We start from the raw sequence: 12,500 nt of genomic DNA, 5'->3' as shown, positions 1-12,500 counted from the left end.
CATTATCCGAACGAAAGTAACACGCCGCTGGTACTTTATTTTATTATAATAATTTAATTATAAGACAGAAACCGCTGGTACTTGGTTGTAAAATCTCCATTATCCGAACGAAAGCAATACGCCGTTGGTACTTGGTTATAAAATTTTCATTACAAGATAGAAAGCAATATGCCGCTGGTTATATTAATGTAATCTTATGGAAAGCATTACGCCGCTGGAACTTTGACCATTGCAATAATCGATCGGAAGCTATACACAGCAAGGAATACGAATATTATACCAAGAGATCGAAAACAATACGCTGTTCGGACGTTTTGACTAGCTGTCGCACAGTGCAGACGCGTCGACCCGTCGCTCCGCATTTCGAGCGCAATTTCAGTGGTTTTTCAGTTCAGAAAATTACAGAGAGTGTTTGGTTGTGTTGCAGGAGTCAAACTGAATGATTTGATGCATAAAGTTTAATTAAACTCCCATTAGTTTGCCGGGAAACATCGATTCTTCCGATCTAGAAAGAGACAGAGATAGACGATCCGCGTTATGTTAAATATCTCCAGGTTACCGATTCCACAAAATTATAAAAAGTATACGGCTGTGTAGCGGGGATCAAAACGAGTAATTTCATGTATAAAGTTTAATTAAACTCCCAATAGTTTGCCGGGAAACATCGATTATTCCGATCTAGAAAGAGACAGAGACAGTCGATCCGCGTTATGTTAAATATTTCAAGGTTTCCGATTCCACAAAATTATAAAAAGTATACGGCTGTGTAGCGGGGATCAAAACGAGTAATTTCGTGTATAAAGTTTAATTAATCTCCCATTACTTTGCCGGGAAACATCGATTATTCCGATCTAGAAAGAGACAGAGATAGACGATCCGCGTTATGTTAAATATCTCCAGGTTACCGATTCCACAAAATTATAAAAAGTATACGGCTGTGTAGCGGGGATCAAAACGAGTAATTTCATGTATAAAGTTTAATTAATCTCCCAATAGTTTGCCGGGAAACATCGATAATTCCGATCTAGAAAGAGACAGAGACAGTCGATCCGCGTTATGTTAAATATTTCAAGGTTCCCGATTCCACAAAATTATAAAAAGTATACGGCTGTGTAGCAGGGATCAAAACGAGTAATTTCGTGTATAAAGTTTAATTAATATCCCATTAGTTTCCGGGAAACATCGATAATTCCGATCTAGAAAGAGACAGAGACAGTCGATCCGCGTTATGTTAAATATCTCAAGGTTACCGATTCCACAAAATTATAAAACGTATACGGCTGTGTAGCGGGGATCAAAACGAGTAATTTCATGTATAAAGTTTAATTAAACTCCCAATAGTTTGCCGGGAAACATCGATTATTCCGATCTAGAAAGAGACAGAGACAGTCGATCCGCGTTATGTTAAATATCTCAAGGTTACCGATTCCACAAAATTATAAAAAGTATACGGCTGTGTAGCGGGGATCAAAACGAGTAATTTCATGTATAAAGTTTAATTAAACTCCCAATAGTTTGCCGGGAAACATCGATTATTCCGATCTAGAAAGAGACAGAGACAGTCGATCCGCGTTATGTTAAATATTTCAAGGTTCCCGATTCCACAAAATTATAAAAAGTATACGGCTGTGTAGCGGGGATCAAAACGAGTAATTTCGTGTATAAAGTTTAATTAATCTCCCATTACTTTGCCGGGAAACATCGATTATTCCGATCTAGAAAGAGACAGAGATAGACGATCCGCGTTATGTTAAATATCTCCAGGTTACCGATTCCACAAAATTATAAAAAGTATACGGCTGTGTAGCGGGGATCAAAACGAGTAATTTCATGTATAAAGTTTAATTAAACTCCCAATAGTTTGCCGGGAAACATCGATTATTCCGATCTAGAAAGAGACAGAGACAGTCGATCCGCGTTATGTTAAATATCTCAAGGTTACCGATTCCACAAAATTATAAAAAGTATACGGCTGTGTAGCGGGGATCAAAACGAGTAATTTCATGTATAAAGTTTAATTAAACTCCCAATAGTTTGCCGGGAAACATCGATTATTCCGATCTAGAAAGAGACAGAGACAGTCGATCCGCGTTATGTTAAATATTTCAAGGTTCCCGATTCCACAAAATTATAAAAAGTATACGGCTGTGTAGCGGGGATCAAAACGAGTAATTTCGTGTATAAAGTTTAATTAATATCCCATTACTTTGCCGGGAAACATCAATACTTCGATCGCGCGAGAGAGACAGAGAAACGAACAGACTTTTTTTCGATTTACGGCTAAAATAAATTTTTCTCATTTTATTCAATAACACATTCTTGCTTAGATAACTTTTTTACATAGGGATTAAGCATTTAGAACGATATAATGTTTAAAATAAGGGCACTTTACTCTTGACATTTTACGGTTTTTTCAATTTTCTGAAAAATCCTATCATTAGATTTTTTTAAAAATACGATATTCTTGCTTAACTAACGTTTCTACATAGGGATTAAGCATTTAGAACGAAATCTAATGTCAGAAAATGGCACTTTACTCTTGACATTTTTCGGTTTTTTCAATTTTCTGGAAAATCCTATCATTAGATTTTTTTAAAAATACGATATTCTTGCTTAACTAACGTTTTTACATAGGGATTAAGCATTTAGAACGAAATCTAATGTAGGAAAATGGTACTTTACTCTTGATCGGTACGTTGGGACTTTGAAAATATTCGGGCGTTCCAATCGCTCGTCTGTTGCATCATAGCGCGTCTCGGCGCAATCGACCGATTCGCTCGACCCATTATTTTCGATTTACGGCTAAAATAAATTTTTCTCATTTTATTCAATAACATATTCTTGCTTAGATAACTTTTTTACATAGGGATTAAGCATTTAGAACGATATAATGTTTAAAATAAGGGCACTTTACTCTTGACATTTTACGGTTTTTTCAATTTTATGAAAAATCCTATCATTAGATTTTTTTAAAAATACGATAATCTTGCTTAACTAACGTTTCTACATAGGGATTAAGCATTTAGAACGAAATCTAATGTCAGAAAATGGCACTTTACTCTTGACATTTTTCGGTTTTTTCAATTTTCTGGAAAATCCTATCATTAGATTTTTTTTAAAATACGATATTCTTGCTTAACTAACGTTTTTACATAGGGATTAAGCATTTAGAACGAAATCTAATGTCAGAAAATGGCACTTTACTCTTGACATTTTTCGGTTTTTTCAATTTTCTGGAAAATCCTATCATTAGATTTTTTTTAAAATACGATATTCTTGCTTAACTAACGTTTTTACATAGGGATTAAGCATTTAGAACGAAATCTAATGTAGGAAAATGGTACTTTACTCTTGACCGGTACGTTGGGACTTTGAAAATATTCGGGCGTTCCAATCGCTCGTCTGTTGCATCATAGCGCGTCTCGGCGCAATCGACCGATTCGCTCGACCCATTATTTTCGATTTACGGCTAAAATAAATTTTTCTCATTTTATTCAATAACATATTCTTGCTTAGATAACTTTTTTACATAGGGATTAAGCATTTAGAACGATATAATGTTTAAAATAAGGGCACTTTACTCTTGACATTTTACGGTTTTTTCAATTTTATGAAAAATCCTATCATTAGATTTTTTTAAAAATACGATATTCTTGCTTAACTAACGTTTCTACATAGGGATTAAGCATTTAGAACGAAATCTAATGTCAGAAAATGGCACTTTACTCTTGACATTTTTCGGTTTTTTCAATTTTCTGGAAAATCCTATCATTAGATTTTTTTAAAAATACGATATTCTTGCTTAACTAACGTTTTTACATAGGGATTAAGCATTTAGAACGAAATCTAATGTAGGAAAATGGTACTTTACTCTTGATCGGTACGTTGGGACTTTGAAAATATTCGGCCGTACGCGGCGCGTCTCGGCGCTTCGAACAGCTCCGGTGTCCCCATTATTTTCGATTTACGGCTAAAATAAATTCTTCTAATTTTTTTCAATTACATATTCTTGCTTAAATAACTTTTTTACATAGGGATTAAGCATTTAGAACGATACATTGTTTAAAATAATGGCACTTTACTCTTGACATTTTACGGTTTTTTCAATTTTCTGAAAAATCCTATCATTAGATTTTTTTAAAAATACGATAATCTTGCATAACTAACGTTTCTACATAGGGATTAAGCATTTAGAACGAAATCTAATGTCAGAAAATGGCACTTTACTCTTGACATTTTTCGGTTTTTTCAATTTTCTGGAAAATCCTATCATTAGATTTTTTTTAAAATACGATATTCTTGCTTAACTAACGTTTTTACATAGGGATTAAGCATTTAGAACGAAATCTAATGTAGGAAAATGGTACTTTACTCTTGACCGGTACGTTGGGACTTTGAAAATATTCGGGCGTTCCAATCGCTCGTCTGTTGCATCATAGCGCGTCTCGGCGCAATCGACCGATTCGCTCGACCCATTATTTTCGATTTACGGCTAAAATAAATTTTTCTCATTTTATTCAATAACATATTCTTGCTTAGATAACTTTTTTACATAGGGATTAAGCATTTAGAACGATATAATGTTTAAAATAAGGGCACTTTACTCTTGACATTTTACGGTTTTTTCAATTTTCTGAAAAATCCTATCATTAGATTTTTTTAAAAATACGATAATCTTGCATAACTAACGTTTCTACATAGGGATTAAGCATTTAGAACGAAATCTAATGTCAGAAAATGGCACTTTACTCTTGACATTTTTCGGTTTTTTCAATTTTCTGGAAAATCCTATCATTAGATTTTTTTAAAAATACGATAATCTTGCATAACTAACGTTTCTACATAGGGATTAAGCATTTAGAACGAAATCTAATGTCAGAAAATGGCACTTTACTCTTGACATTTTTCGGTTTTTTCAATTTTCTGGAAAATCCTATCATTAGATTTTTTTTAAAATACGATATTCTTGCTTAACTAACGTTTTTACATAGGGATTAAGCATTTAGAACGAAATCTAATGTAGGAAAATGGTACTTTACTCTTGATCGGTACGTTGGGACTTTGAAAATATTCGGGCGTTCCAATCGCTCGTCTGTTGCATCATAGCGCGTCTCGGCGCAATCGACCGATTCGCTCGACCCATTATTTTCGATTTACGGCTAAAATAAATTTTTCTCATTTTATTCAATAACATATTCTTGCTTAGATAACTTTTTTACATAGGGATTAAGCATTTAGAACGATATAATGTTTAAAATAAGGGCACTTTACTCTTGACATTTTACGGTTTTTTCAATTTTCTGAAAAATCCTATCATTAGATTTTTTTAAAAATACGATAATCTTGCATAACTAACGTTTCTACATAGGGATTAAGAATTTAGAACGAAATCTAATGTCAGAAAATGGCACTTTACTCTTGACATTTTTCGGTTTTTTCAATTTTCTGGAAAATCCTATCATTAGATTTTTTTTAAAATACGATATTCTTGCTTAACTAACGTTTTTACATAGGGATTAAGCATTTAGAACGAAATCTAATGTAGGAAAATGGTACTTTACTCTTGATCGGTACGTTGGGACTTAGAAAATATTCGGGCGTACGCGGCGCGCTCGGCGCTTCGAACAGCTCCGGTGTCCCCATTATTTTCGATTTACGGCTAAAATAAATTCTTCTAATTTTTTTCAATTACATATTCTTGCTTAAATAACTTTTTTACATAGGGATTAAGCATTTAGAACGATACATTGTTTAAAATAATGGCACTTTACTCCTGACATTTTACGGTTTTTTCAATTTTCTGAAAAATCCTATCATTAGATTTTTTTAAAAATACGATATTCTTGCTTAACTAACGTTTCTACATAGGGATTAAGCATTTAGAACGAAATCTAATGTCAGAAAATGGCACTTTACTCTTGACATTTTTCGGTTTTTTCAATTTTCTGGAAAATCCTATCATTAGATTTTTTTTAAAATACGATATTCTTGCTTAACTAACGTTTTTACATAGGGATTAAGCATTTAGAACGAAATCTAATGTAGGAAAATGGTACTTTACTCTTGACCGGTACGTTGGGACTTTGAAAATATTCGGGCGTTCCAATCGCTCGTCTGTTGCATCATAGCGCGTCTCGGCGCAATCGACCGATTCGCTCGACCCATTATTTTCGATTTACGGCTAAAATAAATTTTTCTCATTTTATTCAATAACATATTCTTGCTTAGATAACTTTTTTACATAGGGATTAAGCATTTAGAACGATATAATGTTTAAAATAAGGGCACTTTACTCTTGACATTTTACGGTTTTTTCAATTTTCTGAAAAATCCTATCATTAGATTTTTTTAAAAATACGATAATCTTGCATAACTAACGTTTCTACATAGGGATTAAGCATTTAGAACGAAATCTAATGTCAGAAAATGGCACTTTACTCTTGACATTTTTCGGTTTTTTCAATTTTCTGGAAAATCCTATCATTAGATTTTTTTTAAAATACGATATTCTTGCTTAACTAACGTTTTTACATAGGGATTAAGCATTTAGAACGAAATCTAATGTAGGAAAATGGTACTTTACTCTTGATCGGTACGTTGGGACTTAGAAAATATTCGGGCGTACGCGGCGCGCTCGGCGCTTCGAACAGCTCCGGTGTCCCCATTATTTTCGATTTACGGCTAAAATAAATTCTTCTAATTTTTTTCAATTACATATTCTTGCTTAAATAACTTTTTTACATAGGGATTAAGCATTTAGAACGATACATTGTTTAAAATAATGGCACTTTACTCCTGACATTTTACGGTTTTTTCAATTTTCTGAAAAATCCTATCATTAGATTTTTTTAAAAATACGATATTCTTGCTTAACTAACGTTTCTACATAGGGATTAAGCATTTAGAACGAAATCTAATGTCAGAAAATGGCACTTTACTCTTGACATTTTTCGGTTTTTTCAATTTTCTGGAAAATCCTATCATTAGATTTTTTTTAAAATACGATATTCTTGCTTAACTAACGTTTTTACATAGGGATTAAGCATTTAGAACGAAATCTAATGTAGGAAAATGGTACTTTACTCTTGACCGGTACGTTGGGACTTTGAAAATATTCGGGCGTTCCAATCGCTCGTCTGTTGCATCATAGCGCGTCTCGGCGCAATCGACCGATTCGCTCGACCCATTATTTTCGATTTACGGCTAAAATAAATTTTTCTCATTTTATTCAATAACATATTCTTGCTTAGATAACTTTTTTACATAGGGATTAAGCATTTAGAACGATATAATGTTTAAAATAAGGGCACTTTACTCTTGACATTTTACGGTTTTTTCAATTTTCTGAAAAATCCTATCATTAGATTTTTTTAAAAATACGATAATCTTGCATAACTAACGTTTCTACATAGGGATTAAGCATTTAGAACGAAATCTAATGTCAGAAAATGGCACTTTACTCTTGACATTTTTCGGTTTTTTCAATTTTCTGGAAAATCCTATCATTAGATTTTTTTTAAAATACGATATTCTTGCTTAACTAACGTTTTTACATAGGGATTAAGCATTTAGAACGAAATCTAATGTAGGAAAATGGTACTTTACTCTTGATCGGTACGTTGGGACTTAGAAAATATTCGGGCGTACGCGGCGCGCTCGGCGCTTCGAACAGCTCCGGTGTCCCCATTATTTTCGATTTACGGCTAAAATAAATTCTTCTAATTTTTTTCAATTACATATTCTTGCTTAAATAACTTTTTTACATAGGGATTAAGCATTTAGAACGATACATTGTTTAAAATAATGGCACTTTACTCCTGACATTTTACGGTTTTTTCAATTTTCTGAAAAATCCTATCATTAGATTTTTTTAAAAATACGATATTCTTGCTTAACTAACGTTTCTACATAGGGATTAAGCATTTAGAACGAAATCTAATGTCAGAAAATGGCACTTTACTCTTGACATTTTTCGGTTTTTTCAATTTTCTGGAAAATCCTATCATTAGATTTTTTTTAAAATACGATATTCTTGCTTAACTAACGTTTTTACATAGGGATTAAGCATTTAGAACGAAATCTAATGTAGGAAAATGGTACTTTACTCTTGACCGGTACGTTGGGACTTTGAAAATATTCGGGCGTTCCAATCGCTCGTCTGTTGCATCATAGCGCGTCTCGGCGCAATCGACCGATTCGCTCGACCCATTATTTTCGATTTACGGCTAAAATAAATTTTTCTCATTTTATTCAATAACATATTCTTGCTTAGATAACTTTTTTACATAGGGATTAAGCATTTAGAACGATATAATGTTTAAAATAAGGGCACTTTACTCTTGACATTTTACGGTTTTTTCAATTTTCTGAAAAATCCTATCATTAGATTTTTTTAAAAATACGATAATCTTGCATAACTAACGTTTCTACATAGGGATTAAGCATTTAGAACGAAATCTAATGTCAGAAAATGGCACTTTACTCTTGACATTTTTCGGTTTTTTCAATTTTCTGGAAAATCCTATCATTAGATTTTTTTTAAAATACGATATTCTTGCTTAACTAACGTTTTTACATAGGGATTAAGCATTTAGAACGAAATCTAATGTAGGAAAATGGTACTTTACTCTTGATCGGTACGTTGGGACTTAGAAAATATTCGGGCGTACGCGGCGCGCTCGGCGCTTCGAACAGCTCCGGTGTCCCCATTATTTTCGATTTACGGCTAAAATAAATTCTTCTAATTTTTTTCAATTACATATTCTTGCTTAAATAACTTTTTTACATAGGGATTAAGCATTTAGAACGATACATTGTTTAAAATAATGGCACTTTACTCCTGACATTTTACGGTTTTTTCAATTTTCTGAAAAATCCTATCATTAGATTTTTTTAAAAATACGATATTCTTGCTTAACTAACGTTTCTACATAGGGATTAAGCATTTAGAACGAAATCTAATGTAGGAAAATGGTACTTTACTCTTGACCGGTACGTTGGGACTTTGAAAATATTCGGGCGTACGCGGCGCGCTCGGCGCTTCGAACAGCTCCGGTGTCCCCATTATTTTCGATTTACGGCTAAAATAAATTTTTCTCATTTTATTCAATAACATATTCTTGCTTAGATAACTTTTTTACATAGGGATTAAGCATTTAGAACGATATAATGTTTAAAATAAGGGCACTTTACTCTTGACATTTTACGGTTTTTTCAATTTTATGAAAAATCCTATCATTAGATTTTTTTAAAAATACGATATTCTTGCTTAACTAACGTTTCTACATAGGGATTAAGCATTTAGAACGAAATCTAATGTCAGAAAATGGCACTTTACTCTTGACATTTTTCGGTTTTTTCAATTTTCTGGAAAATCCTATCATTAGATTTTTTTTAAAATACGATATTCTTGCTTAACTAACGTTTTTACATAGGGATTAAGCATTTAGAACGAAATCTAATGTAGGAAAATGGTACTTTACTCTTGATCGGTACGTTGGGACTTAGAAAATATTCGGGCGTACGCGGCGCGCTCGGCGCTTCGAACAGCTCCGGTGTCCCCATTATTTTCGATTTACGGCTAAAATAAATTCTTCTAATTTTTTTCAATTACATATTCTTGCTTAAATAACTTTTTTACATAGGGATTAAGCATTTAGAACGATACATTGTTTAAAATAATGGCACTTTACTCCTGACATTTTACGGTTTTTTCAATTTTCTGAAAAATCCTATCATTAGATTTTTTTAAAAATACGATATTCTTGCTTAACTAACGTTTCTACATAGGGATTAAGCATTTAGAACGAAATCTAATGTCAGAAAATGGCACTTTACTCTTGACATTTTTCGGTTTTTTCAATTTTCTGGAAAATCCTATCATTAGATTTTTTTTAAAATACGATATTCTTGCTTAACTAACGTTTTTACATAGGGATTAAGCATTTAGAACGAAATCTAATGTAGGAAAATGGTACTTTACTCTTGACCGGTACGTTGGGACTTTGAAAATATTCGGGCGTTCCAATCGCTCGTCTGTTGCATCATAGCGCGTCTCGGCGCAATCGACCGATTCGCTCGACCCATTATTTTCGATTTACGGCTAAAATAAATTTTTCTCATTTTATTCAATAACATATTCTTGCTTAGATAACTTTTTTACATAGGGATTAAGCATTTAGAACGATATAATGTTTAAAATAAGGGCACTTTACTCTTGACATTTTACGGTTTTTTCAATTTTCTGAAAAATCCTATCATTAGATTTTTTTAAAAATACGATAATCTTGCATAACTAACGTTTCTACATAGGGATTAAGCATTTAGAACGAAATCTAATGTCAGAAAATGGCACTTTACTCTTGACATTTTTCGGTTTTTTCAATTTTCTGGAAAATCCTATCATTAGATTTTTTTTAAAATACGATATTCTTGCTTAACTAACGTTTTTACATAGGGATTAAGCATTTAGAACGAAATCTAATGTAGGAAAATGGTACTTTACTCTTGATCGGTACGTTGGGACTTAGAAAATATTCGGGCGTACGCGGCGCGCTCGGCGCTTCGAACAGCTCCGGTGTCCCCATTATTTTCGATTTACGGCTAAAATAAATTTTTCTCATTTTATTCAATAACATATTCTTGCTTAGATAACTTTTTTACATAGGGATTAAGCATTTAGAACGATATAATGTTTAAAATAAGGGCACTTTACTCTTGACATTTTACGGTTTTTTCAATTTTATGAAAAATCCTATCATTAGATTTTTTTAAAAATACGATATTCTTGCTTAACTAACGTTTCTACATAGGGATTAAGCATTTAGAACGAAATCTAATGTCAGAAAATGGCACTTTACTCTTGACATTTTTCGGTTTTTTCAATTTTCTGGAAAATCCTATCATTAGATTTTTTTAAAAATACGATATTCTTGCTTAACTAACGTTTTTACATAGGGATTAAGCATTTAGAACGAAATCTAATGTAGGAAAATGGTACTTTACTCTTGATCGGTACGTTGGGACTTAGAAAATATTCGGCCGTACGCGGCGCGTCTCGGCGCTTCGAACAGCTCCGGTGTCCCCATTATTTTCGATTTACGGCTAAAATAAATTTTTCTAATTTTTTTCAATTACATATTCTTGCTTAAATAACTTTTTTACATAGGGATTAAGCATTTAGAACGACATGTTGTTTAAAATAATGGTACTTTACTCTTGTAATTTTTCGGTTTTTTTTGATTATTTTGAAAAATAAATTTTTGTAATTTTTTTAAATACGATATTCGTGATCAGTGAACGATTTCACATATGGATTAAGCATTTAGAATCGTGCGGACGCGTTATTAAAAAAGTTTACTCGATGCGATGGGACTTTAAAAAGTTTGTGAAAATTTTCATATTGGGAAAAAATGTGTAATTTTTTGTCTAGTTTACGGTAGTGTAATTTATTTTAATGTTTACTATAAAAATTTTTTTCGTTCGTTCACGCGCTATGTTACAACAGCACGGCCGGGCGGTCTGTTGCCGCAGCGGTTTACACTCATAAGCGCGCGTGCTATTCGGCCGGCGGCGCCGGCGTCCTTGCCGGCCGTTCGGTATCTATAAGAGATACACGGTCCGTGCGAGGCGGACGGAGCAGAGCGGGTTTTGGGCCAATTCTACGATCTCGGTCGAGAAGCTGTCTCAGAGCTCCTTCGGGGCTTCGGTCCTGACTGTTTCGTGCCGTTTACGTTACGGACTTTTCTCCACACAGCGTGGCCACGGGTCGGTGTCTTTGACCGAATGGCCCATATGTGGCAAGCCCTACGGGGTTGGTTACCCGTATGCACTTTGTATGTATACTCGTACTCACTGAGCAATCGACTCTTCTGTCCGAGCGATGGAAAAATTTTTTAAAATGCATCTGTAAGATTTGGAAGCAAATCGTACCAATTGAAAACTGTGGCTAAAATGAATAGCCCAGTGGAGAGAGAAAACTATCAAAAAACTGATTTTTTAAATCAAGAGGTGTCAGAAATCGAAATGCCTAGCGCGAGCGGAAGAACACGCTTTCTCGCCAGTCCAGCATGTGTCCTGTCCGTTCTTCCTCGGCTTGCCGATTTTGCCCAGATCAGAGGTTTCGTGCTTCCGGCGGTCAGAAGATCAGCGTGAGCGTACGCGCTTCCACGACTATGGCATCACCCATGTACTTTTTCCTTTGAATATATTTGAGTACATAAAAAATATTAAAACATATAGAGAGAACTGTGTCTTGGATCTTAAAAATTTGTCAATAGCGATGATATATTATTACTTAACTTGAAGTATTTGTACGTTTTAGCTGGGACGTACATTTATCTTACAAGATGTTAATAGCGAGACTCTTGAAGATAAAATTATCTTGTGATTTTATGAAGGCAAAGATAGAAACGTACGAAGCTGGCGTACGTAGAAAAATGTGATTTTACGATAGAACAAAAATATAATACGTACGTTTTTGGGCGTACGGTAAAATATCT

The sequence above is a fragment of the Megalopta genalis genome, unplaced genomic scaffold, assembly GCF_051020955.1.
Source record: "Megalopta genalis isolate 19385.01 unplaced genomic scaffold, iyMegGena1_principal scaffold0061, whole genome shotgun sequence".
In the NCBI taxonomy this organism is placed as follows: Eukaryota; Metazoa; Arthropoda; class Insecta; order Hymenoptera; family Halictidae; genus Megalopta; species Megalopta genalis.
Note: the sequence above shows the minus strand (reverse complement) of the source record.